The sequence below is a fragment of the Myotis yumanensis genome, unplaced genomic scaffold, assembly GCF_028538775.1.
Source record: "Myotis yumanensis isolate MYYU_CA2020_CCGP unplaced genomic scaffold, mMyoYum1.0.hap1 SCAF_1, whole genome shotgun sequence".
NCBI lineage: Eukaryota > Metazoa > Chordata > Mammalia > Chiroptera > Vespertilionidae > Myotis > Myotis yumanensis.
The window spans coordinates 30,506,230-30,525,648 of record NW_027223752.1 but is presented as its reverse complement, the minus strand read 5'-3'; the positions used below and the strand labels follow the sequence as shown (position 1 = coordinate 30,525,648).

General features: G+C 40.7%; 1 protein-coding gene across 11 annotated transcripts in view; it reads right to left on the bottom strand.

The window, feature by feature from the left end:
* Positions 1 to 18,321, bottom strand: part of NUMB (NUMB endocytic adaptor protein) — a 136,806-nt gene extending 118,485 nt beyond the window's left edge. For 8 of the 11 annotated variants that reach the window (XM_070417051.1, XM_070417114.1, XM_070417101.1 and 5 more), the window contains exon 1: positions 18,237 to 18,316. The gene's annotated coding sequence lies outside the window, so the exon portion shown is untranslated. Of the gene's footprint in view, positions 1 to 18,026; positions 18,046 to 18,236 lie in introns of those variants that run through there. The other 3 variants (XM_070417066.1, XM_070417093.1, XM_070417073.1) reach the window with 3 other exon arrangements.
* Between the last annotated feature and the right edge of the window lie 1,098 nt (positions 18,322 to 19,419).

The following is a 19,419-nucleotide window of genomic DNA, read 5'->3' as shown; positions in this document are numbered from 1 at the left end:
AAGGACGTTTATAGCAGCCTTATTCATAACAGGCAAAAACTAAAAATAATGCAAATGTCTATCAAAAGAATTGAGAAACAACGTTTGATATATCCATAAAATGAAATACGGTGCCACCTAGGAATTTATCTGTTGTTTACAATAATTATTTGAATTTATTATTCAATGAAAATGTCTTATTCAAATTCTGTCTCATTTTAAAATTCATTTTTAAAAATCCTTAGTTGGAGGTAATTGTTATACTAAAAATAACCTTTTTTTGTTCAGTAACTCACTTAGGTGTTCTTGCCACAATATAAATTTTTGAGGAATTTTTTAATTGGTGCTTTTAAGACACAAATAAATCCCAAAGTTTTATTAAGTGATATTCCTAAAAAACTCTTAAATATATTTGCACATTTTTTTTTCTTATGCATTTTTGGTGTATGCTCATCCTAAGTGAAGTGTTTTCTCCAGAAATTCCCCACATTGGCTTACAATGGCTATTATGATGAAAACTCTTAGGAGATACAACTTGGACTTGAGGTAAACTGAATACTTAAACTGTAGTTTAGAAACTACTTTAATGGCATTGTATTTAAAAGAACATACGATTCCTATAATATTCTACTGATTAAGTCTCCTTAATAAACATAAGACAAAAGGAATTTTAAAAATATGTTAAGCAAAAGAAGTCGAATAAAAAGGATACAGTAGGGAACATTTGAGATCTTGCTTCCCAGCAGTGTCATCAGTTTTGGCTCAAATAAATTCTTAAAAAATAAAAATACTGGTAAAAAGGGCACAGTAGTCCCCCTTCCTTATCCATGGTTTTGCTTTCCATGGTTTCAGTTACCCACAGTAAACCACAGTCCAAAAATATTAAATTTTCCCAAACACTGACATCATCTGCTCCTGACATCTAATCACCGACATCGTCATGGCTCAATGCTCCAGGATCATCCAAAGGAGATGATGGCCCTAGCCAATTTGGCTCAGTGGATAGAGCGTCAACCTGCGGACTGGAGGGTCCCAGGTTCGATTACGGTCAAGGGCACATGCCTGGGTTGCAGGCTTGATCCTCAATAGGGGGTGTGCAGGAGGCAGCCGATCAGTGATTCTCTCTCATCATTGATGTTTCTATCTCTCTCTCCCTGTCCCTTCCACTCTGAAACCAATAAAAAAAAAAAAATTTATATTTATATATATATAAACAAAGGAGATGATGATCCTTCTGACTGTGAAAATTAATAAAGTGAAATCTCACACTACTAAAGTAATGAGTAAGAATCTTAGTAAACTTTAGAAGTCTACTACAGGGGGCTAAAGGGGGGAGCTCTCATATAGCTTCACTAGAGGTCCACTACAGAAAGAATTGTTAACTACAGACCCCCAACAGGAATGAATCACAGTTACAGGCCCCAACAGGAAAAATGTACACTGCCTTTCCCACAGATATCGACTACCATAGCAACTCAACCAATGAGTAGCCCCCATCACCCTGAACTCCTGCTTCTATCCAATTAACTTTCATTTGAAACAACCCTTCCCAATTTCTTCCTTTTTCTCTATAAAATAATGGCCCTTTGTTTGTTGGACATGCCTATGGCTTTTACTATAGTTTGCTTGTCCCAAATTGCCATTCTTTGCTGTGCCCAAATAAACCCATTTTTGCTGTTTTACTTTTAAGGTCAACATGATGTATAGTCAGAAGGTCATTCACTTCACTTCATTTCATGTAGGCATTTTATCATCTCACATCAACACAAAAAGGGTGAATACAGTATACTATTTTGAGACAGAGACCATAGTCACATAGCTTTTATTGCCATAATTGTTCTACTTTATTACTGTATGAAATTCAAGAACAGACAGAATTAGAAAGTAGTTAGAGGGAGGGAAGGCAAAACTAAATTGAAAGAGACATGAGCCCTAACTGGTTTGGCTCAGCAGATAGAGCGTCGGCCTTCAGACTCAAGGGACCCAGGTTCGATTCCGGTCAAGGGCATGTACCTTGGTTGCAGGCACATCCCCAGTAGGGGATGTGCAAGAGGCAGCTGATCGATGTTTCTCTCTCATTGATGTTTCTAACTCTCTATCCCTCTCCCTTCCTCTCTGTAAAAAAATCAATAAAATATATTTTTTTTAAAAAAGAGAGACATGAAACAACTTTTTGTTTATCATTTATGTAAATGAAGTCACATCTTTTAATATAATCCATCCCCAGGTCCGTGTAAAAATTAACATCCAGCCATGGCCGGTTTGGCTCAATGGATAGAGCATCGGCTTGTGGACTGAAAGGTCCCAGGTTCGATTCCGTTCAAGGGCATGTGCCTTGGTTGCGGGCACATCTCCAGTAGGGAGTGTGCAGGAGGCAGCTGATCGATGTTTCTCTCTCATCGATGTTTCTAACTCTCTATCTCTCTCCCTTCCTCTCTGTAAAAAAATCAATAAAATATATTTTTTTAAAAAAATTAACAACCACTCAAAAAAAAAATGGACAAAGAAGAGGAACATAATGTCACTAAAAAGAAATACTTAAAGATTAATGTTCATATTTTAAATGATCAAATAAATACAAATTTCAGAAACCAGTTACTACTTTCTCCTTACCAAATTAGCAAATATTTTATTTTTTGTTAATACTACCCAAGGATATTTTTTTCCAATGATTTTTTTTTTTAAGAGAGAGTGGAAGAAAGGGAGGGAGAGGTGACAGGGAGGGAAAAAAGAGAGAGAGAGAGAGAGAGAGAGAGAGAGAGAAACATCACAATGAGAGAGAGACATCAATTGGTTACCTCCTGAATGGGATTGAACCTGCAACCCAGGGAGACCAAGGAACCTCCAAAGGGAGCCCTGGCTAGTTTGGCTCAGTGGATAGAGTGTCAGCCTGTGGACTGAAGGGTCCCAGGTTTGATTCCCAAAGGCATATGCCCAAGTTGCGAGCTTGATCCCCAGTAGGGGGCATGCAGGAGGCAGCTGATCAATGATTCTCTCTCATCATTGAAGTTTCTCTCTCCCTTCCTCTCTGAAATCAATAAAAAATAGATTAAAAATTTTTTTTAAAAGAAAGTGAAAACACAACCCACATACTGGAAAAAAATGTATACAAATCGTTCATCTGATAAGGGATTTGTATCCAGAATATGAAAAGGTTTTTTATAACTCATAACTCAATAATAGAAGACAAATATCCCATTTCATAAATAGGCAAGGGATCTGAATAGACATTTCTCCAAAGAAGATATACAAATGGCCAATAAACCCATAAAAAATTTCTCAACATCATTAGCCTATAGGAAAATGCAAACAAAACCACAATGAGCCCTGGCTTGGTAACTCAGTTGGTTAGAGCCAAGGTTGCAGATTGATCGCCCATCAACCAATGAATGCCTAAATAAGTGAAACAACAAATCGATGTTTCTTTTCCTCTCTCTCTCTCTCTCTCTCTCTCTCTCTCTCTCTCTCTCTCCCTCTCCCTCCCCCTTCCTCTTCTTCTCGTAAATCAATTAAAACACACACAGTGAATTATCACATCCTAACTCTAATGGCTATAATAAAAAAACAGATAACAACAAGTGGTGGTGAAGATGTAGAAAAAATGGAATTCCCATTCCTACTTCTAATGGGAATATAAAATAGTACAGCTGCTTTGGAAAACTGAGTTACCATATGATCCACTAATTCCACTACTAGATATATATCCAAAAGAAATGAAAATATGTGTTCATACAAAAACTTCTACACGAATGTTCATAGAAGCTTTATTTGAATAGCTAAAAACCAGAAATAACCCTATGACTACCAACAGGACAGATTTTAACAATTGTGATATATCCATATACTGAAATACTACTGAGCAATCAAAATAAATTACTGATACACAAAATAACATATATCTCAAATTAATTAGACTGAGTGAAAGAAGCCAGACCTCTCTCTCAAAAAAGGTGTTACACCATATATTTCTCTTTTTTACATAAAATTCTAGAAAATGCAAACTAATCTATAATAACAGCAGGTTAGTGGTTACCTCTGGGGGTGGAAAGAGAGATGGATTACAAAGGGGCAAAAGGAAACTTTTATAGTAGTATGTTCCTTATCCTGGTTGTGGTGTATAAATAGGTAAAAACTCATCAAATTATATACTTTAAATATTGTGCAAGTTCATCATATGTCAATTATCCCTGAATGAAGCTGTTTTTTTAAAAAATGCATATGCACCCTAGCTGGTTTGGCTCAGTGGATAGAGCGTTAGCCTGTAGACTGAAGGATCCCAGGTTCGATTCCAGTCAAGGGCACATGCCTGGGTTGCCGGCTCGATCCCTAGTGTGGGGCATGCAGGAGGCAGCCCATCAATGATTCTCTCTCATCAATGATGTTTCTATTCCTCTCTCTCCCTTCCTCTCTGAAATCAATTAAAAAATATATTTTTTTAAAATGCATATGCCACACTGGGGGAACAGAAGTATACTAGTATTTCTGAAATGGCACATTTGGGTAAGAAAAAGGTAGAAATAGTATGCCAAGAGCTTTTAAGTATGACAAGCCTTTTAAAAGTGAAAATGGTAGCTGAAATTTTCAACATCCATTGATGTAACAAACAGTGAAAACCACCAAAACTACTATGAATTCATTCTTACATAAGAATATGTAGGAGATAGAGGAGACCAAGATGGCAGCGTAGGTAAACACCGGAGACCGCTGCCGCAAACAACCATTTCAAAAATACAACTAAAAGACTGAACGGACATCACCCAGAACCACAGGAAGGCTGGCTGAAGAGAGACTCTACAACTAGAAGGAAAGAGAAGAGCAAATCGAGGCTCAGAGGCGGCGCAGTGTGGAAAATACAAAGGTACCGAGGTGTGCGCGCAAAGCGGGCTGGTGGCTGAGGGCGCGGTTGTCGTTTTCTGTCGGGAGTGAGTCTCAGACTCTGGGCTCCAGATCCGGGCGAGTCTCTAGGGACCCAGACTCAAACAGGAGAAGCGGGATTATACGGCATCAGTTGGAACCTGAGGGCAGCTTTCTCTCCGAGGTTTGCAGCGGCTGCCGGGGTTCTGAGAAGCAGAGCCTCTGGGAACGGGACTGAGCGTGGCCATAACTGCTCCCTCCGCCCGCCCTGTTGATCCCGCCCCGCCCAAACCCTGCGCACAGCCATTTGCCGATCGCCTCAGGCAAAGGCTGGATTAGCGCCTCCCCAGAAGGCAGACTTTTTCCATACAGCTGATTCCTATAGCCAGTCGGCCTGGTGGTCAAACCCCTCTAGTGTTAACTACAACAATTAAGGCTTGGCTAGAACAAGACTGCGCACAGAGACCACAAGGGGGTGCACCAAGAAAGCATAAAAGATGCGGAGACAAAAAAACATGACAGAAATGGAGGATATGGAGCTAAGAATCGCAATTTTGAGGGCTTGCCATAAATTTGTGCAGAACCTCACGAAAACTAATGAGACCCTCGATGCTACGATAAAGAAATTAGAAAGTAAGCATACACGGACTGAAATAAAGAATATTATACCCAATAGCAGACCAGAGGAGCACAATAATCAAACAAAAGATTCGACAAAAAACACCCAATTGGAAAAGCAAAATGAAAAAAGAATCCGAAAGTGTGAAGATAGTGTAAGGAGCCTCTGGGACAGCTTTAAGCGGACTAATATCAGAATTATTGGAGTGCCAGAAGATGAGAGACAGCAAGATATTGAAAACCTATTTCAAGAAATAATGGCAGAAAACTTCCCCCACCTGGTGAAAGAAATGGACTTACAGGTCCAAGAAGCGCAGAGAACCCCAAACAAAAGGAATCCAAAGAGGACCACACCAAGACACATCATCATTAAAATGCCAAGAGCAAAAGACAAAGAGAAAATCTTAAAAGCAGCAAGAGAAAGAGGCTCAATTACCTACAAGGGAATACCCATACGACTGTCAGCTGATTTCTCAACAGAAACTTTGCAGGCCAGAAGGGAATGGCAAGAAATATTCAAAGTGCTGAATACCAAGAACCTACAACCAAGATTACTTTATCCAGCAAAGCTATCATTCAGAATTGAAGGTCAGATAAAGAGCTTCACAGATAAGGAAAAGCTAAAGGAGTTCATCACCGCCAAACCAGTATTATATGAAATGCTGAAAGGTATCCTTTAAGAAGAGGAAGAAGAAGAAAAAGGTAAAGATGCAAATTATGAACAACAAACATGCATCTATCAACAAATGAATCTAAGAATCAAGTGAATAAATAACCTGATGTACAGAATGAACTGGTGATTATAATAGAATCAGGGACATAGAAAGGGAATAGACTGACTATTCTTGGGGGGAAAAGGGGTGTGGGAGATGCGGGAAGTGACTGGACAAAAATCATGCACCTATGGATGAACACAGTGGGTGGGGAGTGAGGGTGGAGGGTGGGGTGGGAGCTGGAAGGAGGGGAGTTATGGGGGGAAAAAAGAGGAACAAATGTAATAATCTGAACAATAAAGATTTAATTAAAAAAAAAAATATGTAAGAATATGTCCTTCATATATTTATATATACATATGTATAAAAGTTCTAAATATATATGTGTATGTATACATATGCATATTGAGAATGTATTAATTTTGTCTACATATAATATTTGATGAGCAAATGGATCTGAAAACTCTTTACTAACCGAAAACATCCACCCTCAATCCAAAGAGTTGCAGGTAACAGATTGAAAGCTATTGATAAGGATATTCAATGTCAAGGAGATTGAATATTTAAATATCATCTTAAATAAAATAGATATTGAGTTTAATGAAAATTTATCTACTAGGTTCCATAGCTACACTTTATAATCAAAAGAATTTAGGGATTAGCTATAACACTGCTAATCTAGATATAAATAATTAAGACTTTACTGTGACTTAAAGGTACAAATGTAGCTGAATTAAAATATTCAAGTTTTTCCACAGACTGGACTAAAAATACAACAGAGTCGAAAAGAAGTCAAGATTTTTTTAAATATATGTATTTTTTATTGATTTCAGAGAGAAAGGGAGAGGGAGAGAGACAGAAACATCAGTGATGAGAGAATTATTGATCAGTTGCCTCCTGCACACCCGCTACTGAGGGTCAAGCCCGCAACTTGGGCATGTGCCCTTGACTAGAATTGAATCCGGGATCCAAAGGCTGATGCTCTATCCACTGAGCAAAACTGGCGAGGGCTTTAAGATTATTTTTAATATTTAAATGAAGTTTAAGTCTCATAGTTCAACTTTATATACAAGACACTTATATTTTGCTAGATCATTTTTTTTAATTAAAATTATTTATTATGTTTTTTTAATGAAAATTTATCTACTAGGTTCCATATCTACATCAAATATTATATGTAGACATATTTCATTATGTTAACATTGGTCAACATAAACATTATATATAAGACTCTTTTAAAGGCCATGTACTGTGATAAACTCTTTACATAAATTATCCTATGTAATAAAAGGGTAATATGCAAATTGACCCTAACAGCAGAACAACCAGGAATGACTGGTCACTATGACACACACTGACCACCAGGGGACAGATGCTCAATACAGGAGCTGCCCCCTGGTGGTCAGTGCGCTCCCACAGGGGGAGCTCTGCTCAGCCACAAGCCAGGCTGATGGCTGCCAGTACAGCGGTGGTGGTGGGAGCCTCTCCTGCCTCCTCAGCAGCACTAAGGATGTCCGACTGCAGCTTAGGCCTGCTCCCTGCTGGCAAGTGGACATCCCCTGAGGGCTCCTGGGGTGCCAGAGGGATGTCTGAGTGCCAGCTTAGGCCCAATCCCCCAGGGAGTGGGCCTAAACCAGCAGGTGGACATCCCCCGAGGGGTCCCAGACTGCGAGAGGGCACAGGCCGGGCTGAGGGAAAACACCCCCCCTGAGTGCACAAATTTTTGTGCACCGGGCCTCTAGTCTATAATAATAAAAGCATAATACGCTAATTAGACAGGACGCACTTCCGGACCACCTTCTGGATGAAGCCAGGGCTGCAAGGGAAGCCCGGGTCCTGGGTGCCTGCCGGCAGCCAGAGGAAAGCCTGAGTCCCAGGTGCCAGAGGGAAGCAGGTGCCGGCAGCAGGGGGAAGGAAACCCTACTCTTGCAATGATTTCGTGCATCGGGCCTCTAGTCTCATATAATCCTCAAAGCAATTTATTTTACAGATGAGAAACTAAAGCTACCAGTAAAAGAGTTAACTTGCCTAAGGAAGTAGAGCTGGATTTGAACTCAGACAACTGAAGTTCATTTACTTGATGTTGTAAAACTCAACCCTAATCAGGATCTCCCCACCATTCATTCAGTACATTTATGTATGCCAGAGAATACTAAAAAATATAAAACAAAGTCCTGACTACAAAAAATGTATAACTTTATGAAGAGATTAAATATCACAAATAACTCAAAAACAAGATAAAATACCAAAACTGTATGGTTTCTAAAATTAAGCTAGAATATAAGAGAAAGAGATCATTAAGAAATGAACAGTTTTGCCCGGCATAAACTGTGGCTCAGTGGTTGAGTATTGACCTATGAACCAGGAGGTCACGGCTCAATTCCCAGTCAAGGCATATGCCAGGGTTGCAGGCTCGATCCCTGGTACAGAGCATTGTAGGAGGTAGCCAATAAATTATTTTCACTCATCATTGATATTTCTATCTCTCTCTCCCTCTCCCTTCCTCTCTGAAATCAATAAAAAAAAATTTTTAATGAATAGCTTTTGATGCAACATGTTAATATTAACATTTTTAGAAATGATGACCAGTCCTACAAATGGACATTTACAGTTCATTTTCTTGCCAGTACTTTCAATACTGTATTCTTTGCAAAAATACTTAAGACTTGGCTATCATAGAAAATATGATTCCTTCAGGCTACCAATAATAAATAATTAAAAAGAGAATGAATCAACTCTTTAAAATGGTTAACCATTCAAAAACTGCATTCATTGATGACATTTTTTTTTTTAATATATATTTTGATTTTTTATAGAGAGGAAGGGAGAGGGATAGAGAGTCAGAAACATCGATAAGAGAGAGACATCGATCAGCCGCCTCCTGCACACCTCCCACTGGGGATGTGCCCGCAACCAAGGTACATGCCCTTGACTGGAATCGAACCTAGGACCCTTGAGTACGCAGGCCGAAGCTCTATCCACTGAGCCAAACCGGTCAGGGCTATTGATGACATTTAAATAAAACCCATTACATGATGAATGTTATGGAAATTATACACCTGCTTTTAAGAGACAATTTAAGAGATAAGATAGCACCCTGGCCAGGTAGCTCAATTTGTTAGAGCATCATCACGATACACCAGGGTGGCGGGTTCTGGTTCGATCTCTAGTCAGCACACTTACCAGAAGCAACCAATGAATGCATAAATAAGTAGAAGAACAAATCAAAGTTTTTCTCTCTCCTTGAAATCAAATTTTTTAAAAAGAGAAAATACAAATGGATTAGAAAACTGTGGTACATCTACACAATGGAATACTATGCTGCTGTAAAAAAGAAGGAATTCTTACCATTTGCAACAGCATGGATGGAACTGGAGAGCATTATGCTAAGTGAAATAAGCCAGTCAATGAAAGAAAATAGCACATGACCTCACTCATTTATGGATAATAAAGACCATTATAAACTGATGAACAAAAATAGATACAAAGGCAGAGCTGCCTCGAACAGACTGTCAAACTACAGTGGGAAGGCTAGGGAGGGTTGGGGGGAGGTAGGCGGGGTAAGAGATCAACCAAAGGACTTGTATGCATGCATATAAGCACAACCAATGGACATAAGACACGGGGGGGTAGGGGAGGCCGAGGGAATGTCGGGGGCGGGGGGAGACATATGTAATACTCTTTGTAATACTTTAAGCAATAAAACAAAATTAAATAAATAAATAAATGAACAGATCTGCTCAGCACAAGCTGATTCTGATTTTTAAAAAAAGGGAAAGAAAAGAAAATGAAGCTTTTAACAATTTTCTACAGATGTAGAAAATTTTTTCTTTCACCTCTGACCAAATCCTTAACTAAGGAAGGTACAGGACTTATACAAAAGAGTTAACTTGCCTAAGGAAGTAGAGCTGGATTTGAACTAAAATCTACTTCTGGATCAATAGTGAAGAGGAATGTATTAAATGTTGGGGAGATAGATACCCTGATTCTTTCCAACTGGAATTTAGAACTAACTTAAAATCATTAAATCTATAATGTTTAGTTTTTTCTAGCAGTGAGGTTAATGGTTCCCACTGTTAACAAAAATGCATACAATCATAGCCGGTTTGGCTCAGTGGATAAGTGTCAGCCTGTGGACAGAAGGATCCCAGGTTCGATTATGGTCAAGGGCATGTACCTCAGTTGCAGGCTCCTCCCCAGCCTAGGCCCTGGTCCGGGCTTGTGCAAAAGGCAACCAATCAATGTTTCTCTCACATGGATATATCTCTCTGTCTTTCCCTCTCTGTTCCACTCTCTCTAAAAATCAAAGGAAAAATATCCTCGAGTGAGGATTAAATAATAATAAAATAAATAAATGACTTTTTTAAAAAAGCATACATATTTGAAAGAGGATCAGGTAATGCTAGAGATACAGCCAGTGACAACACAAAATATTAGCCTCATTTGCCACATTTTTTAGTCTAATCCACCCAACTAAACAAACCACAAAAACAAAATAATAAATGCTTAAAATACAGGCCCTGGCTGGTTAGAGCATCATCCCAATACATCAAGGTTGTGGGTTCAATCCCATTCACGGCACATACAAGCAGTAACCAATGAATGCATATGTAAGTGAAACAACAAATCGATGTAAATGCTTAAAATACATGTAAAACTTTAAAGTCAACTCTGCTTTTCCTAACTGTCACTAATCATAGTATCTGGAATAATAGACCTTCCTAGAAAGAGAAGTCTATAATAGGCCTAATATTGTTATAATTATTACTAATTAACATTGCTACATGTTGAGCACCCACTATAGGTAAGGCACTATACAAAATGTTTTTCATTTAATTCTCACCATCAGACTAGTAAAGAGGATAATTTAAACTCCATTTTACAGATGACAAAACTGAGGCTAAGAGAGGTTGAATAAACTACTCAATTAGAAAATAATAGAGCCAGGATTTAAAAAACATGGTCATACAATTATAAAACCTGGACTTTGTCCATTCTATCATGCTTCCTCAGAACACAAATTATGCCTTTTTCAATTTAATAATATGGTCGTTATGAATATATTTCTGTCATAATCAGGCTATTCTATGGTTCTGTGAGATTACAGGTTGAAAAAAGTATATCTAAACTAAAGAATACTGATATAAGGTGGTGAAAGGCTAGGGGTGGAGGCAGGCTAGAAGAGGTCAATGGGGGGTAAAAGGGTGACATATGTAATACTTTCAACAATATTTTTATTTAAGAATACTGACAGCTAAAATGCCTTAAAACAAAGTTGGTTATATTAAAAGTAATTAAATGAATCTTCATAAATTATGCACAGCAGCACCCCTTGACACAATTGAAAGGTACCTGAGGTGTACTTTTGCATAGCTGACCAAGACAAAGGCATCACTAACTTACTTTTCTAAGGTCAAAGGTAGCCAAAGTCAATCTTAAATAAAGTTATGAATTTTGTTGTTTTTCTGTGCTCCTAGCTTCCCTTTGCTTATATTTAGGCACTAAGCAATGTTCTACAGCTTTCAATCCCTCTTTCTCCCTAACTAAACTGGAAAAAATCTAATCAAATAATAATTTTCCTAATCAACTATATACACCTTAATACTATAAACAAGTTACCACAATTAAGATTTTGCTATCGGACCAGAAAACTCAAGACTTCAATCTTGATTAGAAGAATATAAGGTATCAGCAAGCAAGTGGAGAGAAATAGAGTTTTGGTGGGGAGAGAAGAGGAAGTCACTGAACATTAATTATTAATATAGCAGCTCCTTGGTTAATTTATTTAAGATGACTAGGAATCTCTTTCTACTGCTTAATCCTAAACTCCATTGGAAAGGACCAGTGAGAAGGCTTGGTCGAGTTACAATTGCTGGGAACCTACTTCCAAGAGCTACAGAAGGAGAGACTCGTGTCCAACCTTCTATTTTTTTTTACTTTTTTTTTTTTTTTAAGAGAGAGAGCGAGCGGAAGGAAGCGGGTGGGGAGGAGCAGACAGAGAAACATGGATGTGTCGGCATTGAATGGTTGCCTCCCACATGCGTCCTCACCAGGGGAGGGGATGGAACCTGCAATCCAGATACATGCCCTTGACCAGGAATCCAACCCGAGACTCTCAGTGCACAGGCTGATGCTCTAACCACTAAGCCCACCAGCCAGGGCCCAATCTTCTTCTAAATCTACAATATCTTACCCAGGCTCCCCCAGCTTCTAAGACTAGCAATTCTCAGTCTATTCCCTTGCATTCTGACATGCTTTCCTGAGTGGAAGAAAACAAAGGAAGAATTAAAGCAAGCCATGGAAACTACACAGAACAAAAAATATGTCCATGGGAGAATTTTGCAAATAGGATCATCCTCCTTTACATATGTCACTCCAGGAAAGCAGCCAAGAACAGCTCACTCCTCTAGACATACTTCCTGCAGATGCTCCAGACTCCCCCTTAAGCACATCAGTGTTCTCATTCTCCCTTAGTTTCAACCCTCCTTTTGCCCCAAGATTTCTAAATGTATACTTTATATTCTCAAAAGTATATGGCAATAAGATAATGCATATATGGCAATAAGATATGTATCAGTATGTGTGTCTCACACCTGAATAAACATCCTAAAGTCTTACAGAATATTTCTACCTTTAATAATGAAATTTTCAATATATTACTGAAACAGATTTTCTTTGCAAATAAAAGACTTAATATGTCAAGATTTTTTTAAAAATAAGATAAGCAAATTTTAAAATTAAAACAATTGTTTCCTTTCTCCCTTGCCCTATCAAAGAAACATCGGAATTCAGAAATCAGCAGAATTCAAGATCTATTATGTAGAAATCAAAATATATTAAACCTAAAATAAAATGTAGCTTTTCAAGTACTCTATTAAATAAGACTTTACTTTAAGGTGATAAGTTCACTGCGACCTTTCCTATGAAAGGAATCCTCCCAGCAAACTAAAAATCAAATATAGGTGTTTTGTACTTTGAAAGTACTAGATTTTAAGCACCAACATTTCCATTAGGATTTGCTATATGGGTAGCTGGAGGGCTACGGGCTACCCATATAGTAAGAAGTGGAGAAAGCAGATTAAAAGCTCCTTATAAAAGACAAACTTTACTGAAATAGAAAATAAACTTAATTAACTGTTAATTGAATTCCACTTTTGAAAATCATTTACATGAATAATCTTTGATATGTAAAATTGAGTCTCATTTAAAATGATTTAAATTGTGCCATCTGGAGCACACAGTTTCTTTGGTATTGAAAAACCACTACTGATTAAGAAATCTCACTGTAAAATGAGTTGAGCAAGCAAAGCTATTCATAGATAAGTATGATTAAATTATGGATAAGTCAACTGACTAAAGTCCATTTATTGAGAAGCAAATAAGTAGCCATAACCAGTGTTAGCTCAGTTGGTTGGACCTCGTCTCATGCACCAAAAGATTGCCAGTTTGATGCCCAGTCAGGGCACATGCCCAGGTTATGGGCCTGATCCCTGATGGGGGGCATTCAGGAAGTAGACATGTTAAGCTCTCACAACAATGTTTCTCTCTCACTTTCTCTCTAAAAAGCAATAAAAATATGTAAGAAAAAATAAAGGAAAAGTAAGTAGCCCTAACCAGGTAGCTCAGTTGGTTAGATCATTGTCCGGATATGCCTGGTTGCAGGTTTGATGGAGTCAAGATACATACAAGAAGCAACCAATGAATACATAAATGAACAACAAGTCATCTCTCTCTCTCTCTCAATAAAGAAAAATAAAACAGAAGTAAAACAAGTCAATGCTTAATATTATAAGGATGAGCTTTTACATTTTCCCACACGTGATTATTAAGATTTTTCATTCCTCCATCAGTTAGTAAAGACCTGAATGATCTAACAAATGTGCCCACCAACTGTATAATGATTTAAAGCAGCAGCCGCCGACCGGTGGTCCGTGAACCACTGGTGATCTGTGAGGTCCGAAAGGTTGGCAACCACTAATTCAAAGAATAATCATTTTGGTGGTAGTGATGCTACATTTAACTCAATGCAAGGAATTCAAAAGCTTTCATCCTTGGAACCTTTGTTCCCCAAAATTAGCAAATTTGTTTTATGAAAAGATTACTTATGATTTTCAACTCAAACATGCAATGGTTGTTTTGCAGTCTTCCAAACAAAAATAAAAATTTTAACAAAACATAAAAATTTGAAATAAAACTACAAATAATTTTTGAGAGAGAAAAATTATCTTAACATTCTACTGCAAAGCTTCATTAATAGTTTCTTCACAATTTCACAAAACATTAATGAAAGGGTTACATAAATCCACTAGATTAAAATTTTAAAGAGATGCAACAATCTGTTTTCAATGCTGCTTTTCTCTGTTCTTATACCCATAAAAACAGATCTAAATAAACTCTTTTCAAATAATAAACCACCTAGTTTTTATAGAAAAATCAAAGAGATCAACCGAAGGACTTGTATGCATGCATATAAGCATAACCAATGGATCCAAGACACTGAGGGGTAGGGAAGGCCAGGGAATGTCAAGGGGGGAAAAAAGGAGACATATGTAATACTCTTTGTAATACTTAAAGCAATAAAACAAAATTTTAAAAAAAGATGTCCGACTGCCCACAAGGAGCAGGTCTAAGCCCTCAGTCACACATCCCCGAGGGCTCCCAGACTGCGAGAGGGTGCAGGCCGGGCTGAGGGACCCCCTCCGCACCAACCAATGCACGAATGTCCTGCACCGGGCCTCTAGTATGCATATAAATTCTTTGGTTAACCTCTTCCCACTGCCCCCTTACCTCTGAAATACTAGTACATCAGTCTGTTGCATGCTTCATCACTATTTCTTCTCTCTCCAAAAATCTAAAATACACAGTGAAATAGATCTGGTTCCCTTAAAAATGCTTTCCTAGCCCATCTAGGTGCAGCTTAGTGGTTGAGCATGAACCAGGAGGTCATGGTTCCATTCCCAGTCAGGGCACATGCCCAAGTTGTGGGCTCGATTCCCAGTGGGGACGTGCAGGAGGCAGCCAATCAATGATTCTCTCTTATCATTGATGTTTCTATCTCTCTCTCCCTCTCCCTTCCTCTCTGAAATCAATAAAAATATATTTTTAAAAAAATAAAAATATTTTAAGACGCTTTTCTATTATGTTTTGTACTAGTGTAAGGCCATGAACAGTTTTAAGATACTTTTACTCTAAAAAACAAACATCCTTTCACTTTTCTCTTTTGAAATGTGTCATACTTGGTTTTTATTTTCTATATATATACTGTTCTCAAACCAGTCCATATCAGTGTTAATATTTAATATGTCTGTGTATATTTAGGGTTTTTTACAAACAATACTTTACAGTAGGGTGGTAAAAAAGAAAGGGTAAACAAGGAGGCATAAGTGAAACAAAGTGTGCCACATCACATCTGAAAAACACCAATTTCATTTCTCTGCCTCAACCTCCCTTAAGTTCTCGTGCCAAAGAGTCTCAATATCTAAAAAGAGGTACAACACGATATGTGATAAGGCAAACACAGAAGAAATAAAATCAGAAACTGAAGAAATTTAATAGAATTTAGCACAACCTGAGAAAGAATTAGCACAAACAGAAGACAAAGAAATAATAAGCCCTTACTGAGGGGCTGCTTTTGCTGCACTGTATGGCTCAAGACAGTTTTTCAGTCTTTTGACTGTCAGAAATACATTTTACATTGTGACCTACTACACAAATGTATGAGAGAAATTTCCCAAAACAATACTTTTCCTTACCAAGTGCAATGCTAGTCAATTCTGTTCATCTATTTCATTTTCTTTTCTTTTTTTAGAGAGAAGGGAGAGAGAAACACCGATGTGAGAGCAAAACATCCATTGGCTGACTACTGCACACCCCCTACAGGGAATAGTGTAAGCCACTAAAAACTGATTTGATAAATTACTAGTAAATCATGATCCACAGTTTGAAAAACAAGCTTAAAATAGAGGGCCCCTTGGATTAAGATCTTTTTTGCAATATGCCTCTGACCCTAGCAGGGTAGGCAGGTATTTTAAGGTTTGCCACAATATTATTGTTTTCATTTAAAGCAGTGGTTCCTGCCCCAGCCAGTTTGGCTCACTGGATGGAGCATTGGCCCACTGACTGAAGGGTCCCCCGGTTCCATTCCAGTCAGGGAAACATGCCTGGGTTGCAGGCTCAATCCCCGGCCCAGGAAGCAACCAGTCGATCTCACATCTAAATTTCTCTCTCTCTCTCCCCATCCTTTCCACTCTTAAAAAAAGAAAAAGAAAAATATCCTCTGGTTAGAATTAAAAATAAACAAATAAATAAAAAACAGTGGTTCTTAAAGTGGGATCAACTTAAGCATCACCTGAAGTAAATGTAAATTCTCAAGCCCCACCCAGACCTACTGAATCAGAGATACCGTGGGGCCAGCCGTGTGTCGTTTACCAAGCCCCCCAGGTGATTCCGGTGCAAGCTAAAGTTTGAGAACCACCTCATTAAAGAACTCTGGTCTGTCTTCATCCTCTATTTAAAAATCCAGGACACACGCTTACTCTGTACCAGTCACTATTCTACAAGTCCTACAAATATTAACTCGTGTGAAAAATGCAAACCTATAAAGTAGAAGTTACTATCATCCCTATTATACAGATGAGAAAACCTTTGCACAGAGAGGTGAAGCTGTCTAAGCTAAGCGGTGGAACTAGAATTCAAACGTATTTCTAATTTGGCAAGGGTGCGCCCCCTCCTCTGCATGTCTCCCCTCTCTCTGTTCAGGTCCCCAGTCCTACTTCTTCACAGTCCTCCCCTTTCCTCTTCCAAATGCCCCCGTCCTGTCAACGTCCCTATTTTCTAATATTACCGCTGTCATCCCTAAAACAAATTTCTTGCCGAAAGCACTGGAAGGTGAGTCCCTTCCCCTTGCCTTCAGGACCCTCTCTCTGGTTCTGGACGGCACCTTCGCATTAGGAAGCTGAGGTTTCTTCTCTCTCTGACGTCCTTAGAGCTTATTAATGACCTCGCTGCTCATGCCCCTCGTCTCCTGGCCAGTTCCACGAGACCACTGCTCTCCTCCGGGGCAACCGGCTCGCCCCTGCTCCGCCCCACCTTCTCCTCCCTTCCCACAAGGAAATTATTTCTCCCCGCCCACCTGCTGGTGGATCAGCCAGACTCCTAACTCAAAGAGCCTCCACTCCCCGGCTGGACCTCTCACCCCAGTCGCAAACCCGAGTTACTCCTCGAGGATTTTTCGCGCCCCCCCCCCCACCCCCGGTGTCCGGGGATCCTCAGACCCAGCAGTTGCTAGTTCAGCCTTGAGTCTCTCATCCCAGACCAGCGGTGGGGGGGCAGGGCGCTCCGGTTCCGCCCCAAGCTGTTCGAGGTCTCCATGGGACCGACCCTCCCAAGACCCGCAGCTCCCTAACTCCCCGGAGTCCTCCTCCCTCCGACTGTTACGGATGCTCAGGGGGGTTCCCACCCGCTCCCCGCCATTCCTCCACGCCCTCGCTAGGACTCAGGTCGCTCCCTGTCATCACGGACCCCCGCCGCCCTCCGTCTCCCATCTCCTTCGAACCCGGGCCCCTCCCAGTTTCCCGACCCCCCTCCCCTCACCCCCCCCGCCAGCACTCCGCTCGGCCGCTCCCCGACTTCTAGGGTTCCCCTTCGCCCTCGAACCCAAACTGTGCCCTGGGTATTCCCAAGTCACCCCGTCCTCCGACGGGGTCATTACCGGTCACCACCCTGTCTGGGACCCCGGTCGCTCCCGTCTCCCCAGGGACCTACCCCACACACACGCGCCGCGGTCCGTGCTCCAGACCCGAGCGAGCACCACGTCCCAAGGGACGTCCCGGCCTGACCCGCTTGGGTCTGGCCCCAGCCTACCTGGCCGCCGCGAACTCCGCCGCCGGGAGCCGGGCCATTCTCCCACCAGCCCAGTCAGCGCGAACTCGCCGCCGCCCCCGCCTCCGCCCTGGCCCCGGCCCGACCCGCACTCCAGCGCCCCTTCCTCTGGCCTCCGCCTCCGGAACGCCGAGCTCGAGTTTCCGCCCCGCGACGGCCCCCAGACTTCAGGCCGGCGTCACCCGCACTCACCTGCCGCTGCCCCCGACCAACTCCAGCGCCACTGCCTCTACCTCGGCCGCCAGAAGCCACCAAGCGCCACCACCTCCCCCATGACAACAGGCCCACCCCGTTTTATACTTCCTACCTCTCCATTGGCTAGTGAGGCAGCGGCTCTCTGCTCTAATTGGCTTAGTTTACTTGTCCGTCATAGCTTCCTTACCGCCCCTTTTCCTGGACCCGGTATTAGCTCCCGCCCGGACCTGGAGCGTTCTAGACCAAGCCTTAGTTGTGATTGGCTGGCGGTTGGGCAATTCGAAGTTATGATAGGCTGGCTAAAGTGTCTGTGAAATCAACTGGTAAGCGATGTGACGGCCGCGATTGGCGCAAGCACAGTTTGGTTGCGCAGTAGAAAGCCAGGAAGGGGCCGAAGCTCACAGCGGAGGTTACCCGGGAAGGGTTAACTCTTTTGTTGTGGAGTTTACTCTGTGAACTCATCCCTCTCTCCGGCTCATCACTGCGTGCTTATTCATAGGGCAGTCCTGAGAAAACAGCAACATCAGAGCTTGTGTTTAAGAAGTGCTTCCCACTCCTTGGGAGAGAAAAAGCACTGTAGATAAATTCCTCCTTTTCTTGAGGTCCCAATGCGCCCAGTTTCTTTGAAGTTTTTCCCAGAAGTCTCCATGTTCAGAGGCAAAGCACAACCGTTTACTTAGCAGAAATCGGTCCATTTCAGTCGCAATTATCAACGTCGTTAATAAGTGCAGCGTTGAAAGTTCTCCAGGTTCCAGATTCACCCCTGGCTGAAGTGACCACGCAGCCATCGGCAAGTTTGTACTAAATGGGCCACATTTCACCCTTGTGATGCTCTGGAAATGAGAATTCCTCTCCTCCCACCTCCCCGCAACTTGATTTTAATGTTCAGCAGTTCTTAAATAGCCCTACTAGATGTGTGTCAGATACTTAAAAAGCTTGCCCTTTTTTCTAAACCGCTCCTCTTCCTAGCAGTCTAAATTAGGACCATTGAATGAATTGCAGTTCTTTTCTCACATTGGCACAATGCACAAGAATAAATGATTGCATTTTTTATTCATTTGGGTACAAATCACAGTAGGCGCTTTTGAGAAATCTGGTGTTGCTATAAAAATTCTTGTGCTCACAGAAATATATTCGTCATTAGCTTTTTGCTTTTCTTTTTCATTCCACCCACTTTTCC